Below are 18,477 nucleotides of genomic sequence, written 5' to 3' on the forward strand. Positions count from 1 at the left end.
CTGGTCATAGGGCTGCATTGTGAAACCTTGAGGGGGGGAGGTGTTTTAATCCAAATATATTCCCTGATTCAATTGGCAGCCAAGCCTCAAAAATTAGCTGAAAGGGGGAAAGTACCTATAGACCCGACATTGCCACTGAGCAAAACGTATTTTCAAACCACTGCCTAACTGCGAAGCCCCCGCTGTGCTCAGTGCAGCTACACCCTCAAAACCACAGTGAGGAGTAAGGCAGGAGCCCATTTACCAGCCCCGCTTCCCCTGAGTGCAGGCAATTCGACCTTCCCTGAATCCGTGCACCATGTCGGGCAAAGTGTTAAGCCTGGGGAAGTTTCCTGCCTGATGCTGCCAGTTAACAGGTGCAGTAGGAGTAATAGTGAGCGTAGCACTGTCCTTGGGCAGGGCTGCAGGGCTTCAGTGTGCCTCAGCCTGCTACAATGGTAAGAAAACTGCTCCAGCTCTAAACTCAAATCTCGTCTGTCAATCTTCAAGTTTAATAAAGTCTCATTAGCACAAAATACTCCCATGAAGCAACTCTCCCCCCAGCCTACTGTGACATCCTCCTCTCAGGCTTCACTCCAAAGCAGCTTCCTTCCCTCCCGCCCCATGCAGTCTCATTGGGCCCAGGACCACCCCCCCATACATCCCTGTCCCCAACGGGGTTTACGGGATGGAGCGAGCATGCTAGCTAACACAGGCTAACCAACTCCTTTGCAAAGTGAGATAGTGGGGACACATTGAAGACAGCCCACCTTATTTAAACCAGCCTCCTTTCTATACCTCTCTCTGCCTGCAGTGGCTAGTGTGGTGTAACGCTAAGCCCACACCAGCACCCCATCTTGTTTAGAAGCACCTCAGTCACTCTCAGATTGATATGTATTTTATTTTATTTTTATCTTTTTCTCCCTTTTCAGCAGGTCCTGTTGCTTACAGCCACAGACAGGAGGAAACAACACTGTCAAGCAAGGATGCAAATCCACCTGATGCCCTGCCATCCTGTGTCATGACCTGATACAACCTTACACATTAATTAACAGGAACTGATTCCTAACAGTACCCAGACATGCTGTTCCCAAGCTTTCATTGTTGTTGATGTTGTTGCTTTGACAGGGCCTGCTGGGAAAGAGGATTTAGTATCCAGCTGTTGAGACAGGTAGTGGGGTGTCAGATTAAAAGGAGTAACCTCATAAAAATACACTTTTTAAAGCACTGACAATGGAGCAGACACTAATTACATCTGCCAGTGTGACTTTCAGGGAGTACGGTCCCTGGGCCACCTCCAGCATGCACGGTAGGATGAAGCAGGACATGAGGGACTGCATCTAAACACAGATGCACAACCTCTCCTGGATGGCTGTTTGTGCTTGGATGACACTAAGGAAGCCCTGAAAAATTTGATTTTAAAGTTGTTCTGCAGTTTGCTTTGTTAGAAAGGAAGCATGATTTTAATGTTTCAGGTCTGTAAAGCTGAGCTTTGTTACAGGCACAGTAGTAAATTGTTGATATTTTTGTTGTCCACCTGAGAAAGAGAGCAAATGCTTTTGATTACAGCTGTTGTCGGCAGCACATACACACTTTAATTTGGTCTGAATCTGGAATAACTTTTTTGCCTACATATTAAAAAATACTACCTTCACTCAGCATCATGATGCAAATTATTAGACCCAGTATACAGCCCTTGCCAGTGAGTTGCAGAGCATCAAACATTTCTCAAGGGCTGATTACAGGGAAGTTGTGCGTTGAGGGCATTGGTGTCATGTCACTTAGTGACACGAATTCTTGTTGCCTGATTTTTTTCCATAGGTAGTGTGATATGCACGACAGCCAGAAAAGAGTCTTTTAAAAGGATTCAAGTCTCATTTTTTATCAAGTTCAAAATCGTTTCTGTTTTTTCCAGACTATTTGTTCATTGCTGTCATAGCAATTGGGTTCACTGGAATAAAAGCTGACTGGGGGGCTACCGCATTTACAGTTATGGAAATGAGCTGCGTACATTGGACTTTTCTCTAGCATTTGCCTATTAATTCATAATTGGTACATTGCCAGGAGCAAAGGAGAAGTAGGAATGAGTCCCAGGTTATAAAATCATCAAGGTTATCTTGCTCTTCCTGTTTCACAGCAGCAAAGCAAGAGCGAGGGAGGTCAGACACAGCCAGGTTGCATTGAGATGGGGCCCGGCCATGGGCTGCTCTCCTCGGGAAGACATGTCGCAGTGCATCCTGTCCTGCCACGCCACGTCTCCCGGGCTTATTGCAGCAGCTGCAGGCACATCCTCCCCCAGCTACCAGAAAGCAGCAGACACAGGATTTTCCCTTGAATCTGTGTATTGCCCGGGATTCCCAGGTACCTGCTTGCAGCCACTCTTGTGAACATGGTCAGTGCCTCCTCCCCTGCAGCAGCTCGCCGTGAGGGACCAGCACCCATCTCATCAGAAACACTGACTAGCTCCTTCCCACAGGGAGCACCTGTAAGTCCAGCATGGCTGGTAATCATTGACATTATGGAAGTGCTTGGCCCAGACTCCTCACACCACATCCCATAATATTAATGATATCTCTTAGCACCACAGCTCCTGCACCAAAGTGTGCACCCGCTGCCTGGGCCAAAAATGCTGCTGGCTGCAGGCACACACGTACTGAAATGCTTCTCCACCTCTCTCTTGTAAATACTCACCTAATTCTCCTGAGTCAAATGCTCCTGTAAGGCCAGTGCAGCTGGAATTAATTTTCTTTGATGGACCAAAGCTTATCTAGGACACAGGTCTATCTGATTTTTGTGGACAGACTGGTGTGGCTAGAGGATATGTGGAAAGCATGGGACTAACCTGAGTGTGCTTCTGTGACCAAGGAGGATAAGAAAGCAAGATAAGATGTTGGAATTTAAATAATAACAGGAGCCTAAAGACTGTTCCTGTGGTATTCAAGCACTGTAGCATCAACCCTGATTTTCAAACACTGAAGATAAGAAAAAATAAAAATGCAAAGATGACATACAATTGGAGCTGGAGCATCTCAGTTCCTCCAGGATCAGACCTGTTTCTTCCCACCCAGATGTTTGAGCCTGGAATTCAGCCAAGCAAAGACCCTCTCCCAGGGTAGGCAAGGTTTGTCAGCAAGGCTTGCCAGCAATGTGAACACAACATTTCAGAGCTGTTTTACTCCACTTCCCTTTGTTTTCATGCCTTGGTGAGATGGGGAAGATGTGAGTGGTATGTTCAGCTTTGGCCAAACCACTCAAGTTGAAGACATCTATCCATGTCCCCCAAATGCCACTTTTTTTTTGGAGCATTGCAGCTTGCTCTTGCAGGCAAAGCAGGGCAGGATAGTGATGGGGGAAAGGAACTCACCCCTGCTATGTTGTGTGCTGTCATTTGCAAGCTGTGGGCAGAGCTGCATTGTGCTCATATTGATTCACATTTGCCAAGAATAATTACTCTCTCAGCTGCTTGGATTAAAGTCAGTGTTTCCCTGCTCTAGAAGGACATTGCAGGCAAGAGGATGGAGAAGAATCCACTTGAATTCCAACTTCTGTATCAGCAGAAACCAGACAATAATTATTTTGCAAACACCAAAAAAGCCCGCTATGTACAAAACATCTTTTTTGTGTCCTGGAAATGCGAGCCCCTTACACCTCTCCTTACCTCGGTTCAGAGGCATCCTACAGTGTTTTGCAGCAACACCTGAAGAGCTGCAAAACTGAAAACTGCCAGGCAGCAGAGGCTGCAGCCGAGTCTCTTCGAATGTGAGAAAACTATTTATACTTAGGAAAAAATGTACTGGACCTGCTTCAGCTGAACATTTTGCTTTTATTTTTTAGCAGCAGCAGTTTTAAGCACCAGCAAAATCCCATATGTGGGAAAATCACCAGTTCTCACATGTCACTTAGATTTTTTAAACCATCTTGAAATCTCCTGGACAAGGCTCTGCTGCATGATTTCCCTTGGACGCTCACAGTGCCAGCTTGAGTAAGGCAACCCCAATTAAAACCAGTCCTGTATCTGGAAGGGTGCTGACATCCAAGCTGTCTGTTTCTGGGTGGCAAAGAAAACTAAGCCAACACCATGCACAGGAGGTTTTTAAAGATGGTCCCAACCATTTGGCAAAGTGCTTGCAGCCACCACTGGAGTAAAATCCTGCTCAGCCCACAGGGGTTGCAGACCAGCAGCGGGGGCACTGCAAGTGTTTTGTCACCAGGGCTTGGGCTGGCACTCCTCAATGAGGGCTCCTCCTTTGGGTGGCATGAGCAGAAGGGTCTCCAAAACCAGGGTGAGGAGAGTGGCCCTGTCTCAGAGGGATAGCGGTGGCTCGCTCCTGCAGCTCCAGGGTTGGAGTGGGACCTAACTGGGCTGTTTTGAATCTCCCTCCAAGGCACATATCAGGCCCTATCCAGAGGGAGATTTGTGCCAGCTCTTTGGGGACCCTGGCAGGACAGCAGTTACAAGTCCTGGTTTCAGTCCCGCTGTTCCCTGCATCCTCTGTGCCAGGCCCTGGGTACAGGCACCCTTCCAGCACATTGGACACCCAGCTTGCAGAACACCCAGGGGCCTCACTCCCTGCTCCGCACCATCCAGCTGCTGATGGCTTCTCGCATGCACTCAGGGCTCATCTGATTTCCCCCAGGCCCCGCAGTTCCCCTGTAACCTTTTTACGTGTATATATGCTCATAAAAGCCACCTCAGAGGCCACAGGCCATTTGCTGTGCTGCATTGCTGAGTTATGCTCACTTACTACTGCCCAGACCTCATTGCACTGAGTGGAGGCCAGCAGTACCACCTGGGGTACAGGATGTGGCCCCCAGTGTATAAGAATTACAATATATCAGAGAAGGAGATCAGAAAGCTTTTATCTTGTTATTGTAGGATCTGCAGATAAACTTCAGAAATAAAAAACAGGGCAAAGGGAAATTAAATAATCCACATATCTAGTTTTAATATCCAGCCTCATACCTACGGGTAACTGAAATATGACCTGGAGGGAAGATACCTCCTGAATTAGGGACTGAGATCAGCAACATAATCAGAATAAATGAAGGGTTTTCTTCATGCTGCTCAATGGAGAAATCCCTCTGACGTGGATGTGCTCACTAGAAATAAATAAAACTTCAGAAACCAGCACGCAGCACAGATGAGATCTAACCTTGTAAATTAATAAACCACTGCCCCATGTACGAAATCGCTGCAGGTTTTGTGCCTGATTCTGTACATATTTAACCTCCCCCATGTAAATAGTCCTCTGAAGTTAATGGAGCTGTACTAATTTGCAATGGCTGGGTATTAAGCCGTTGGGGGTTAAGAATTTCTGCCAGCTCTAATTGCAGCACTTTGTAGTTACAGGGCTGTAGGTTGACTCTGCGATGTTCCTGCTTTGGAAAAAAAACATCCGTGGCCATTACACTGTGTTGCCAGCGGCCCCATGGCACAGCCCAGGTACAAGCACTCTCCCTTCACAGGCCACGTCCTCGGACAGAGGAATCCCGTTCCTGCCCTACAGAGGAGGGTGCAGACATTTTGTTGGATACCACAACATAAAGCTCATTTAATTTGCATTATAGATGCACCAAGGCAAAATGATCTATCCACAGCCTAAATAATAAACTGGAGTGAAAACATCCTTGGGCTGTGAGAGGCTAGAACAAGCACTAACTGAAATGTATAAACTTACATAACATTATTTATAGAAAGTAGCCCGGTTGTCAAAGGCCCCAAGAGAGCTGGAACATGGGAATGTTTGTTCTCCCCGCAAAGAAAAATTAATTATGTAAGTTTATAAATTCCAGTTGCTTTGCTTGCTCATCTCCTGATGTGCCTAAGGACTGCTTGAAAGGTATTTATGGTTCCCGGCTGCTGCTTCTTGATGGCATTTTTTAACCTTGTACTTCTGCAATGCTGTTGCCTCATAGGATCTTGGAGTGGGAGATTAGCTTTACACACTGTGTTCCTTAGCCATAGAAAAATGCAGATTTGTCCTGAGTTTCTGCAGTAGCAAATTTATATTAAGGGTGTGCCTGGAGGAGGCCAGGGCTCACCAAGCCACTAGATATTTTGTGAAGTGTGGTGGGGCAGCTGCCGTGTTTTGGGAGCATTGGGAGAGCCCTGAGCCATTTGCAGGCAGCTGGGATCAAACGGACACCTCTCTCTGCTTGAGCCTGCCATGGCTTTGCTTATTTTCTTCTTTCACTGCCACAAACACAGATGCCATGAAGACTCTAATGCTCTACATGGTTTGATTTGCAAGGCAGGAAGAGTGCCACTTTGTCCTGGTTTCCGCTGGGATAGAGCTAACTGTCTTCCTAGTAGCTGGTACAGTGCTATGTTTTGAGTTCAGCATGCGAAGAATGTTGATAACACTGATGTTTTCAGTTGTTGCTCAGCATTGTTTAGACTATAGTCAAGGATTTTTCAGCTTCTCATGGCCAGCCAGGGCACAAGAAGTTGGCACAGGACACAACCAGGGCCACTGACCCAAACTGGCCAACGGTGTATTCCATACCATGTGACGTCCCATCTAGTTTAGGAACTGGGAAGTGAGGGGGCAGGGAATCGCTGCTCGGGGACTGGCAGGGTGTCGGTCGGCGGGTGGTGAGCTATTGCCCTGTGCATAATTTGTACATTCCAATCCTTTTATTACTACTGTTGTCATTTTATTAGTGTTATCATTATCATTATAGTTTCTTCTTTTCTGCTCTATTAAACCATTCTTATCTCAACCCAGAAGTTTTACCTTTTTTCCCCGATTTCCTCCCCCATCCCACTGGATGGGGGAAGTGAGTGAGCGGCTGCGTGGTACTTAGTTGCTGGCTGGAGTTAAACCACGACACACTTATTACTAAAATGCACTATATCATATAATTTCCTGGTAATGCTGTATTTGGCCAGGGCTGCCAACTGGCCAGAAAGCTCAGGAAATATGGCAAAGAAACTATGTATCATCAAACTCAAATGATCAATGTTTCCTTCCAGGCTCCGCTCAAAAGCACTATGGCTTGGGGTTCTGTGCTACGATTGCTGCTTTTCCCCCCATCCACTCCTGTAAACTGTCACTCCTCATGGGTCTGAGACACTTGCCAGCATCCAAAAATGCCATTTATTCAATTACCTGGTTTTACATATTCTCCAATACCACCTCATTACGGAAGGTAATGGCTGAGTGCTGGAGTTTCAGTGTGTGTGGCCACTAACTGAATTAAAATGCAAGGTCCAAGTCACCTGCACTCAGGGGAGATAAGAAACAAGAAAACATCTTCAGAGAAATATTTCATACCTCCCTGTTGGCCGATGTCCTCTGAGAGTACGGCATTTCAGGGACCTCCCCTTGGGTCCTGCTTGCTGCAGTAATGCTAAGGGCCACCTGCAAAATGCCCCGAGGCCAAACATCCCAGGGAGGCTCTCTGTCCCTGGCTGTCCCGGCCCACTCCCTCTGACATGCTTTCAAACCCATTTTCCTGCAATTTCTTGCATTTCAGGATCTGCCTTGCTACCACCAAAAGAAAGGAGGAAGGGCAAGGCATTTGGGGATTTGAGCATGGGGATGATCAACCCCATTACATGTAGCACCAGCCTCTACCACCCATGGATTTTATGCTGGGTGATATCCCAAAATAATCTTACCCAAGTGGTACTGGCAGTTCAGAGGCGGATTTGCACCAGGTGAGGTTGCAGCTGCATGACCCTTGCCGCCCCTTATGGGAGGTGGCACATCGTGTCCTCTGGGGACTCCGGTGGCCCTGGGGATCACCAATGGGATTCATGCTACTGGGAAAAGGCATTTTGGTTGGTGTACGTGTATCACTTTTGAGGAAAGGGGGACTTGTCCACAGCTTTGGTGAGGCTTGGCTAAACCAGGGTGACCTTTATGGGTAGAAACAGCTTTATTTTGCTGCGCTGAGGGAGAAAGCATCAATGGTGACAGCTGCCTGTCTCCCTGCACCATCACCTTAACCTGCCAACACAGCGAGGGAGGCCCAGGAGTGCAGTTCTAGCCTCCGTGTTGGATTAATGGCACCCTGAGCCTCGCTTCCCCAGGATTTGGGAATAAATTAAGAAGCAGATTTTAACAGGCCCGGCTCCAAGGTTAGGAGTCATCTGTTTTTCTGGTCACAAGCCACATGAAACATAAGATGTTAAGAGGTTGTCAGCAGCTGCTGCAAAGGACCACTGCGCTCCCGCTGCCCACATATCTCGATGAGGTACTGACTTCTTAAAAAAGCTCCATCTATCCCCAGCAATGACTGAGCACCTCTGTATAAATATTTAGAATAAATGAATAGACTGTTGAAATTCTCCAGAAGGCAAAGTAAATATTTCCGCCAGCAATGTGTGGCAAGTTTGAGTCATCACATAAAACTTCTGAGAGACTTGTGCATCTAGATTCCCATAGACACAGCATCTCACGGCGCTCGTTCTCCGCAGAGCCTTTTTCCGAAAAGACAAACATCCGGGTCCTTCTCCCACAAGGAAGGTACCAGCCCTGAAAGCTCTTCCTGTTATTCAACGTCCCCCTGCAGCCTATCCCCAGGCCCAACAGCACTGGACATCTGTGCTTACCCACAGACGGCACATCTCATAGTACTCATTCTCGGCAGAGCCTCTTTCCGAAAAGACAAACGTCCGTCTCCTTCTCCCACAAGGAAGGTGCCAGCCCTGAAAGCTCTTGCTGTTCTTAACCCCCCCCGCAGCCTATGCACAGGCACAACGGCACCGGGGATCTCTGCTTTCCCAGAGACTCAGCATCTCACGGCGCTCATCCTCGGCAGATCCTCCTTCTTAAAAGGCAAACGTCCGGCTCCTTCTCCCACAAGGAAGGTGCCAGCCTTTAAAGTTCTTGCTGGTCTTCACCGTCCCCCTGCAGCCTATCCACAAGCACAACAGCACTGGGCATCTCTGCTTACCCACAGACGGCATATCTCATGGCGCTCATCCTCGCAGAGCCGCTTTCCAAAAGACAAACGTGCGGCTCTATCTCCCACAAGGAAGGTGCCAGCCCTGAAAGCTCTTGCTGGGCTTCACCGTCCCCATGCAGCCTATCCACAGGCACAACAGCACTGGGCATCTCTGCTTACCAAGATATTCAGCATCTCGCGGCGCTCGTTCTTGGCAGAGCCTTTTTCCGAAAAGTCAGACGTCCGGCTCCTTCTCCCACAAGGAAGGTGCCAGCCCTGAAAGCTCTTGCTGGTCTTCACCGCCCCCATGCAGCGTATGCACAGGCACAACAGCACTGGGAATCTGTGCTTACCCACAGACTGCACATCTCATAGTGCTCGTTCTCGGCAGAGCCTCTTTCCGAAAAGACAATTGTCCGTCTACTTCTCCCACAAGGAAGCTGCCAGCCCTGAAAGATCTTGCAGGTCTTCACTATTCCCCTGCAGCCTATCTTTAGCCGCAACAGCACTGGGGATCTCTGCTTTCCCAGAGACTCAGCATCTCATGGTGCTCGCTCTCGGCAGAGCCTTTTTCTGAAAAGGCAAAAGTCCGGCTCCTTCTCCCACAAGGAAGGTGCCAACCCCGAAAGCTCTTGCAGGTCTTCATCGTCCCCCTGCAGCCTATCCACAGGCACAACAGCACTGGGATCTGTGCTTTCCCAGAGACTCAGCATCTCAAGGTGTTCGTTCTCAGCAGAGCCTTCTTCTGAAAAGGCAAACGGCGGGCTCCTACTCCCGCAAGGAAGCTGCCAGCCCTAAAAGATCTTGCTGCTCTTCCTCGTCCTTAGGCGGCCTTTCCACAGGCACAACAGCACTGGGCATTTCTGCTTTCCCAGAGACTCAGCATCTCATGGTACTCGTTGTCGGCAGAGCAGTTTTCCGATAGGCAAACGTCTGGCTCCTTCTCCCACAAGGAAGGTACCAGCACTGAAAGCTCTTGCAGGTCTTCACTATCCCTCTGCAGCCTATCTTTAGCCGCAACAGCACTCAGGATCTCTGCTTTCCCAGAGACTCAGCATGTCACGGTGCCTGTTCTCGGCAGAAACTTTTTCTGAAAAGGCAAACGTCTGGCTCCTTCTAACACAAGGAAGGTGCCAGCCCTGAAAGATCTTGCTGGTCTTCATCGTCCCCCTGCAGCCTATCCACAGGCACAACAGCACTGGGATCTCTGCTTTCCCAGAGACTCAGCATCTGACGCAGATCGTTCTCGGCAGAGCCTTTTTCTGAAAAGGCAAACGTCTGGCTCCTTCTCCCACAAGGAAGCTGTCAGCCCTGAAAGCTCTTGCAAGTCTTCACTATCCCTTTGCAGCCTACCTTTAGCCGCAACAGCACTGGGTCTCTCTGCTTTCCCCAGAGACTCAGCATGTCACGGTGCTCGTTCACGGCAGAAAATTTTTCTGAAAAGGCAAACGTCTGGCTCCTTCTCCCACAAGGAAGGTGCCAGCCCTGAAAGATCTTGGTGGACTTCACCGTCCCCTTGCAGCCTATCCACAGGCACAACAGCACTGGGATCTCTGATTTCCCAGAGACTCAGCATCTCATGGTGCTCGCTCTCGGCAAAGCCTTTTTGTGAAAAGGCAAGTCCGGCTCCTTCTCCCACAAGGAAGCTGCCAGCCCTGAAAGCTCTGGCAGGTCTTCACTATCCCTCTGTAGCCTATCTTTAGCCGCAACAGCACTGGGGATCTCTGCTTTCCCAGACACTCTGCATGTCACGGTGCTCGTTCTCGGCAGAAACTTTTTCTGAAACGGCAAACTTACGGCTCCTTCTCCCACAAGGAAGGTACCAGCCCTGAAAGATCTTGCTGGGCTTCACCGTCCCCCTGCAGCATATGCACAGGCACAACAGCACTGGGGATCTCTGCTTTCCCAGAGACTCTGCATGTCACGGTGCTCGTTCTCGGCAGAAACTTTTTTTGAAAAGGCAAACTTACGGCTCCTTCTCCCACAAGGAAGGTACCAGCCCTGAAAGATCTTGCTGGTCGTCACCGTCCCCCTGCAGCCTATCCACAGGCACAACAGCATTGGGGATCTCTGCTTTCCCAGAGACTCAGCATGTCATGGTGCTCGCTCTCGGCAGAAAGTTTTTCTGAAAAGGCAAACGTCTGGCTCCTTCTCCCACAAGGAAGGTGCCAGCCCTGAAAGATCTTGCTGGTCTTCACCGTCCCCCTGCAGCGTATCCAGAGGCACAACAGCACTGGGATCTGTGCTTTCACAGAGACTCAGCATCTCACGGTGCTCGTTCTCGGCAGAAACTTTTTCTTAATAGGCAAACGTCTGGCTCCTTCTCCCACAAGGAAGGTACCAGCCCTGAAAGATCTGGCAGGTCTTCACTATCCCTCTGCAGCCTATCTTTAGCCGCAACAGCACTGGGGATCTCTGCTTTCCGGGAGACTCAGCATGTCACGGTGCTCGTTCTCGGCAGAAGCTTTTTCTGAAAAGGCAAAAGTCTGGCTCCTTCTCCCACAGGGAAGGTGCCAGACCTGAAAGATCTTGCTGGTCTTCCCCGTCCCCCTGCGACATATCCACAGGCACAACAGCACTGGGATCTCTGCTTTCACAGAGAGTCAGCATCTCACGGTGCTTGTACTCGGCAGAAACTTTTTCTTAATAGGCAAACGTCTGGCTCCTTCTCCCACAAGGAAGGTAGCAGCCCTGAAAGATCTGGCAGGTCTTCACTATCCCTCTGCAGCCTATCTTTAGCCGCAACAGCACTGGGGATCTCTGCTTTCCGAGAGATTCAGCATGTCACGGTCCTCGTTCTCGGCAGATACTTTTTTTGAAAAGGCAAACGTCTGGCTTCTTCTCCCACAAGGAAGGTGCCAGCCCTGAAAGATCTTGCTGGTCTTCACCGTCCCCCTGCAGCCTATCCACAGGCACAACAGCACTGGGGATCTCTGCTTTCCCAGAGACTCAGCATCTCATGGTGCTCGCTCTCGGCAGAGCCTTTTTCTGAAAAGGCAAACGTCCGGCTCCTTCTCCCACAAGGAAGGTACCAGCCCTGAAAGCTATTCCTGGTCTTCACGTTCCCCCTGCTGCCTATCCACAGGCACAAAAGAACTGGGCATCTGTGCTTACCGGCTGACGGCACATCTCATCATGCTCATTCTTGGAAAACCCCTTTTGAAAAGGCAAACGTGCGGCTCTATCTCCCAAAAGGAAGGTGCCAGCCCTAAAAGCTCTTACTCTTCTTCACTGTCCCCCTGCAGCCTATCCACAGACACAACAGCACTGGGCAGAACTGCTTTCCCACACACTCAGCATCTCACCGCGCTCGTTCTCGGCAGAGCCTCTTTCCAAGAATTCAATCTTCCGGTTCCCTCTCCCACAAGGAAGATACGAGCCCTGAAAGCTCTTGCTGGTCTTCACCGTCCCCCTGCAGCCTATCCACAGGCCCAACAGCACCGGGCTGCTCTGCTTTCCCACAGACGGCACATCTCATCGTGCTCATTCTCGGCAGAGTCTCTTTTCCCAAAAGGCGGATGTCCGGCTCCTTCTCCCACAAGGAAGGTGCCAGCCCTGAAAGCTCTTGCTGCTCTTCCCCGTCCCCCTGCAGTTTATCCACAGGCACAACAGCACTGGGCATCTATGCTTACCCACATGTCATGGTTTAACCCCAGACAGCAACCAAGCACCACGCAGCCGCTCACTCACTCCCCCCATCCAGTGGGATGGGGGAGGAAATCGGGAAGAAAAAAGCAAAACTCCTGGGTTGAGGTAAGAACGGTTTAATAGAACAGAAGAGAAGAAACTAATAATGATAATGATAACACTAATAAAATGAAAACAGTAGTAATAAAAGGATTGGAATGTACAAATGATGTGCAGGGCAATAGCTCACCACCCGCCGACCGACACCCTGCCAGTCCCCGAGCGGCGATTCACTGCCCCCCCACTTCCCAGTTCCTAAACTAGATGGGACGTCACATGGTATGGAATACACCGTTGGCCAGTTTGGGTCAGGTGCCTTGGCTGTGTCCTGTGCCAACTTCTTATGACCTGGCTGGGCATGAGAAGCTGAAAAATCCTTGACTTCAGTCTAAAAAATACTGAGTAACAACTGAAAACATCAGTGTTATCAACATTCTTCGCATGCTGAACTAAAAACATAGCACTGTACCAGCTACTAGGAGGACAGTTAACTCTATCCCAGCTGAAAACAGGACACCACAGACGGCACATCTCATGGTGCTCATTCTCGGCAGAGCATTTTCCCGAAAAATCAGATGTCCGGCTCCTTCTTCCACAAGGAAGGTGCCAGCCCTGAAAGCTGTTGCTGGTCTTCACTAGCCCCCTGCAGCCTATCCAGAGGCACAACAGAACCGGGCATCTCTGCTTACCGACAGACGGCACATCTCATCGCGCTCATTCTCAGCAGAGCCTTTTCTGAAAAGACAAAAGTCTGGCTCCTTCTCCCACAAGGAATGTGCCAGCCATGAATGGTCTTGCTGGTCCTTACCTTTCCCCTGGAGACTATCCACAGGCTCAACAGAACTGGGGATCTCTGCTTACCCACGGACGGCACATCTCATTGTGCTGATTCTCGGAGGGTCTTTTTCCGAAAAGGCAAACATGCAGCCCTTTCTCCTGCAAGGAAGGTGCCAGCCCTGAAAGCTCTTGCTGTTATTCACCGTCCCCCTGCACCCTATCCACAGGCACAACAGAACTGGGGATCTCTGCTTTCCCAGAGATGCAGCATCTCACGGCGCTTGTTCTCAGCAGAGACATTTTTCAAAAAGGCAAACTTCCGGGTCCTTCTCCCACAAGGAAGGTGCCAGCCCCGAAAGCTCTTGCTGGTCTTCCCCGTCCCACTGCAGTTTATCCAAGGGCACAACAGAACCAGGCATCTGTGCTTTTCCACACACTCAGCATGTCACGGCACTCATCCTCGACAAAGGCTCTTTCTGAAAGGGCAAAAGTCCGGCTCCTTCTCCCACAAGGAAAGTGCCAGCCCAGAAAGCTCTTGCTGGTCTTCACCGTACCCCTGCAGCCTATCCACAGGCACAACAGAATTGGGCATCTCTGCTTACACACAGACGGCACATCTCACGGCGCTCATCCTCGGCCGAGCCCCATTCCAAAAGGCAAACATGTGGCTCCTTCTACCACAAGGAAGGTGCCAGCCCTGAAAGCTATTGCAGGTCTTCATCGTCCCCCTGCAGCCTATGCACAGGCACAACGCCACTGGGCATCTGTGCTTAGCCACAGGCGGCACATCTCATTGTGCTCGTTCTCGGCAGAGCCTCTTTCCAAAAAGTCAAACATCCGGCTAATTCTCAAACAAGAAGGTGCCAGCCCTGAAAGCTCTTCTGGTCTTCACCGACCCCTGCAGCCTATCCACAGGCACAACAGAACCGCTGATCCCTGCTTTCCCAGAGACTTGGCATCTCACGGCGCACATACTCGGCAGAGCCTCTTTCCGAAATGGCAAACGTCCGGCTCCTTCTCCCACAAGGAAGGTGCCAGCCCTCAAAGCTCTTGCAGGTCTGTTCCGTCCCCCTGAAGCCTATGCTCAGGCACAACAGCACTGGGATCTCTGCTTTCCCAGAGACTCAGCATCTCATGCTGCTCGTTCTCGGCAGAAACTTTTTCTGAAAAGGCAAACGTCTGGCTCCTTCTCCCACAAGGAAGGTGCCAGCCCTGAAAGATATTGCTTCTCTTCCCCTTCCGCCTGCGACATATCAACAGGCACAACAGCACTGGGGATCTCTGCTTTCCCAGAGACTCAGCATCTAATGGCGCTCGTTCTCGGCAGAAACTTTTTCTTAATAGGAAAACGTCTGTCTCATTCTCCCACTAGGAAGGTACCAGCCCTGAAAGCTCTGGCAGGTCTTCACTATCCCTCTGCAGCCTATCTTTAGCCGCAACAGCACTGGGGATCTCTGCTTTCCCAGAGACTCAGCATCTCATGGTGCTCGTTCTCGGCAGAAACTTTTTCTGAAAAGGCAAACGTCTGGCTCCTTCTCCCACAAGGAAGATGCCAGCCCTGAAAGATCTTGCTGCTCTTCCCCGTCCCCCTGCGGCATATCCACAGGCACAACAGCACTGAGATCTGTGCTTTCACAGAGACTCAGCATGTCACGGTGCTCGTTCTCGGCAGAAACTTTTTTTGAAAACGCAAACGTCTGGCTCCTTCTCCCACAAAAAAGGTGCGAGCCCTGAAAGATCTTGCTGGTCTTCACCGTCCCCCTGCAGCCTATCCACAGGTACAACAGCACTGGGGATCTCTGCTTTCCCAGAGATTCAGCATCTCATGGTGCTCGCTCTCCGCAGAAACTTTTTTTGAAAAGGAAACGTCTGGCTCCTTCTCCCACAAGGGAGGTACCAGCCCTGAAAGATCTTGCTGGTCTTCACCGTCCCCCTGCTACATATCCACAGGCACAACAGCACTGGGATCTGTGCTTTCACAGAGACTCAGCATCTCACGGTGCTCGTACTCGGCAGAAACTTTTTTTGAAAAGGCAAACGTCTGACTCCTCCCACAAGGAAGCTGCCAGCCCTGAAAGCTCTGGCAGGTCTTCACTATCCCTCTGCAGCCCATCTTTAGCTGCAACAGCACTGGGGATCTCTGCTTTCCCAGAGACTCAGCATCTAATGGTGCTCGTTCTCGGCAGAAACTTTTTTTGAAAAGGCAAACGTCTGGCTCCTTCTCCCACAAGGAAGGTACCAGCCCTGAAAGATCTTGCTGGTCTTCACCGTCCCCCTGCAGCCTATCCACAAGCACAACAGCACTGGGGATCTCTGCTTTCCCAGAGACTCAGCATGTCACGGTGCTCGTTCTCGGCAGAAACTTTTTTTGAAAAGGCAAACGTCAGGCTCCTTCTCCCACAAGGAAGGTGCTAGCCCTGAAAGATCTTGCTGGTCTTCACCCTCCCGATGCAGCCTATCCACAGGCACAACAGCACTGGGGATCTCTGCTTTCCCAGAGACTCAGCATCTCACGTTGCTCCTTCTCTGCAGAAACTTTTTCTTAATAGGCAAACGTCTGGCTCCTTCTCCCACAAGGAAGGTACCAGCCCTTAAAGATCTGGCAGGTCTTCACTATCCCTTGCAGCCTATCTTTAGCCGCAACAGCACTGGGGATCTCTGCTTTCCGAGATACTCAGCATCTCACGGTGCTCGTTCTCGGCAGAAACTTTTTTGGAAAAGGCAAATGTCCGGCTCCTTCTCACACAAGGAAGGTGCCAGCCCTGAAAGAAATTGCTGGTCTTCACCGTCCCCCTGCAGCCTATACACAGGCACAACAGCACTTGGGATCTCTGCTTTCCCAGAGACTCAGCATGTCACGGTGCTCGTTCTCGGCAGAAACTTTTTTTGAAAAGGCAAACGTCTGGCTCCTTCTCCCACAAAGAAGGTACCAGCCCTGAAAGATCTTGCTGGTCTTCACCGTCCCCCTGCAGCCTATCCACAGGCACAACAGCACTGGGGATCTCTGCTTTCCCAGAGACTCAGCATCTAATGGTGCTCGTTCTTGGCAGAAACTTTTTCTTAATAGGAAAACGTCTGGCAACTTCTCCCACTAGGAAGGTGTCAGCCCTGAAAGCTCTGGCAGGTCTTCACTATCCCTCTGCAGCCTATCTTTAGCCGCAACAGAACTGGGGATCTCTGCTTTCCCAGAGACTCAGCATGTCACGGTGCTCGTTCTCGGCAGAAACTTTTTTTGAAAAGGCAAACGTCTGGCTCCTTCTCCCACAAGGAAGGTGCCAGCCCTGAAAGCTCTGGCAGGTCTTCACTATCCCTCTGCAGCCTGTCTTTAGCCGCAACAGCACTGGGGATCTCTGCTTTCCCAGAGACTCAGCATGTCACGGTGCTCGTTCTCGGCAGAAACTTTTTTTGAAAAGGCAAACGTCTGGCTCCTTCTCCCACAAGGAAGGTACCAGCCCTGAAAGATCTTGCTGGTCTTCACCGTCACCCTGCAGCCTATCCACAGGCACAACAGCACTGGGGATCTCTGCTTTCTCAGAGACTCTGCATGTCACGGTGCTCGTTCTTGGCAGAAACTTTTTTTGAAAACATAACGTCTGGCTCCTTCTCCCACAAGGAAGGTACCAGCCGTGAAAGCTCTTGCAGGTCTGCACTATCCCTCTGCAGCCTATCTTTAGACACAACAGCACTGGGGATCTCTGCATTCCGGGAGACTCAGCATGTCACGGTGCTCGTTCTTGGCAGAAACTTTTTTTGAAAAGGCAAACGTCTGGCTCCTTCTCACACAAGAAAGGTACCAGCCCTGAAAGATCTTGCTGGTCTTCACCGTCCCCCTGCAGCCTATCCACAGGCACAACAGCACTGGGATCTGTGCTTTCACAGAGACTAAGCGTCTAATGGTGCTCCTACTCGGCAGAAACTTTTTCTTAATAGGCAAACGTCTGGCTCCTTCTCCCACAAGGAAGGTTCGAGCCCTGAAAGATCTTGCTGTTCTTCACAGTTCCCCTGCAGCCTATCCACAGGCACAACAGCACTGGGGATCTCTGCTTTCACAGAAACTCAGCATCTCACGTTGCTCCTTCTCTGCAGAAACTTTTTCTTAATAGGCAAACGTCTGGCTCCTTCTCCCACAAGGAGGGTACCAGCCCTGAAAGATCTGGCAGGTCTTCACTATCCCTCTGCAGCCTATCTTTAGCCGCAACAGCACTGGGATCTGTGCTTACACAGAGACTCAGCATGTCACGGTGCTCGTACTCGGCAGAAACTTTTTCTGAAAAGGCAAACGTCTGACTCCTTCTCCCACAAGGAAGCTGACAGCACTGAAAGCTCTGGCAGGTCTTCACTATCCCTCTGCAGCCTATCTATAGCCGCAACAGCACTGGGGATCTCTGCTTTCCCAGAGACTCAGCATGTCACGGTGCTCGCTCTCGGCAGAAGCATTTTCTGAAAAGGCAAACGTCTGGCTCCTTCTCCCGAAAGAAAAGTGCCAGCCCTGAAGATTTTGTGGTCTTCAACGCCCCCTCCAGCCTATCCACAGGCACAACAGCACTGGGGATCTCTGCTTCCCCAGAGACTCAGCATGTCATGGTGCTCGCTCTCGGCAGAAGCTTTTTTCTGAAAAGGCAAACTTACGGCTGCTTCTCCCACAAGGAAGGTGCCAGCCCTGAAAGATCTTGCTGGTTTTCACTATCCCTCTGCAGCCTATCTTTAGGCACAACAGCATTGGGGATCTCTGCTTTCCCAGAGACTCAGCATGTCAAGGTGCTCGTTCTCGGCAGAAGCTTTTTCTGAGAAGGCAAAAGTGTGGCTCCTTCTCCCACAAGGAAGGTGCTAGCCCTGAAAGATCTTGCTGGTATTCACTATCCCTCTGCAGCCTATCCACAGGCACAACAGCTTTGGGGATCTCTGCTTTCCCAGAGACTCAGCATGTCACGGTGCTCACTCTCGCCAGAGCCTTTTTCTGAAAAGGCAAACTTACGGCTCCTTCTCCCACAAGGAAGGTGCCAGCCCTGAAAGATCTTGCTGGTATTCACTATCCTTCTGCAGCCTATCCACAGGCACAACAGCACTGGGGATCTCTGCTTTCCCAGAGACTCAGCATGTCACGGTGCTCGCTCTCGGCAGAAGCTTTTTCTGAGAAGG

At 50.2% G+C, this 18,477-nt stretch overlaps 1 protein-coding gene across 1 annotated transcript in view; it reads right to left on the reverse strand.

The window, feature by feature from the left end:
- Nucleotides 1-18,477, reverse strand: part of B3GNT2 (UDP-GlcNAc:betaGal beta-1,3-N-acetylglucosaminyltransferase 2) — a 553,121-nt gene that overhangs the window by 53,910 nt on the left and 480,734 nt on the right. The window lies entirely within an intron of this gene.

This window comes from Accipiter gentilis, chromosome 5 (genome assembly GCF_929443795.1).
Source record: "Accipiter gentilis chromosome 5, bAccGen1.1, whole genome shotgun sequence".
NCBI lineage: Eukaryota > Metazoa > Chordata > Aves > Accipitriformes > Accipitridae > Astur > Astur gentilis.